This window comes from Prunus persica, chromosome G1 (genome assembly GCF_000346465.2).
Source record: "Prunus persica cultivar Lovell chromosome G1, Prunus_persica_NCBIv2, whole genome shotgun sequence".
In the NCBI taxonomy this organism is placed as follows: Eukaryota; Viridiplantae; Streptophyta; class Magnoliopsida; order Rosales; family Rosaceae; genus Prunus; species Prunus persica.
In genome coordinates, this window is record NC_034009.1 from 18,367,827 (window position 1) to 18,369,543 (window position 1,717).

Consider the following 1,717-nt stretch of genomic DNA (forward strand, 5'->3'; position numbering starts at 1 on the left):
CCATATATACAACTATTTTCTTAGGATGAATGCGTGTGCTTGTATCCTGACTTTCATGCTCATCATGGGATTAAGTTTAACCTTCGGGTTATTCTTTTATCTTTGTACTGATTATCTCGAATTAATAAAAGTTCTACTTAATCAAAAAAAATAAAAAAAACCACACACACACAATAATTAAAGACTTTAATTCGTATTAAGCCCAAAAAGATTACAAGGCGAAATTGGATATATATAGTCAACACCTTCTACCCTAAATGTTTGCACGCATAAGTTAGCATATGATTTATTAGCGAAGATGCATGGTTTTATCAATAGAAAAGATATGAAATCCCCAAACCAGAAAGACAAAAAAAAAAGAAAAAAAAGAGAGAGGCATTGATCAGATAAGTGAACCAAACCAATAACGAATAAGCAAAATACCAAATTAAATAACATAACTGAGAATAAGGAAAACTAGAGACTAGATATCCTATTCTGGGTTTGTTTACTCTAACAGCTTGGAGCAACTAGCTAAATAAATGGAGCTTTCCTCCATGGCTTAATTAATTCCAAACTCTTCCGACAAAAAAAAAAAAAAAAAAAATTATTCCAAACTCTTTGCTATAGGAATACCCAATAAGCGTCTTGAACGGAGTTTCAGAAGATTGGCTTTCACAGGCGAAGGTTGTGGAGGCGGACCAGACAGTACTCTTGAAGGCAGTTCCTCGGGAGACTCTGCCCGATTTGGGCCGGTAGGCACAAGCCTATTGAGATGATAATTTGCAGGATTATCATCCAACTCTGGTGGTTCCTCAGGGGACTCTTCTTGATTTGGGCCAGTAGGTACAACCCTCATTTGATGATAGTGTGCAGGACTATCATCGAACTCTGGTGGTTCCTCAGGAGACTCTTCCTGATTCGGGCCAGTGGGCACAAGCCTCGTGAGATGATAGTTTTCTGGATCATCCAACTTTTGCTGCGGGGGAACGTTGTGATGCAAAGGATTTGGACCGGAAGGAACCTCCCTCAAGATTTGATGATTTGCAGGATCATCCAACTTCTGCTGCGGGGGGAGGATGTGATGTAAAGGATTTGGACCAGAAGGCACTTCCCTCAAGATTTGATGATTTGTAGGATCATCCAACTGTGGTGGCAATATGTTATGCAAAGGATTTGGACCGGAAGGCACCTCATTCAAGGTACGATAATTTTTTGCATCATCAACCTTTGGTGGTAATATGTCGTGTAAATGGTTTGGGCCAGAAAGGACCTGCCTCTTGATCCAATCCTTGAGGAGAGGATGTTGATCAGCACGTTTGATTGGCCTCTTCAGATCAATGTTTGCAGACCCTTGATCACAGAAACAAGAAGAGGACAGCAAGAGAAGAGTGGTGAACAGCACAAACAAGTAGGTCTTAGGAAACTCCATCTCTGATTATTGTTTGACGGCTCTTTAAACAGCCAACTACACCTTCTTATAGGGCTTTCAATTTCCTAATCGACTTCGGAACTTATTGCTTTACCCTTTTTGAATCTTTCTGTGATGCGAAATACAAGATTTGCTTACCCTTTTTTGGTGCTCTAACCTTACTAGGGTTTCAGTCCTCCTCCCTATATGAATAATTGTACTGCGTTGCGGTAATCTTGAGACTTTAAGGGAAGACCTTGGAAAAGCCCAAAGGAGAGGAGAAAAATTTTAAAAAAAGCGGAAATGGGACAAAATTGGCCCTTATTT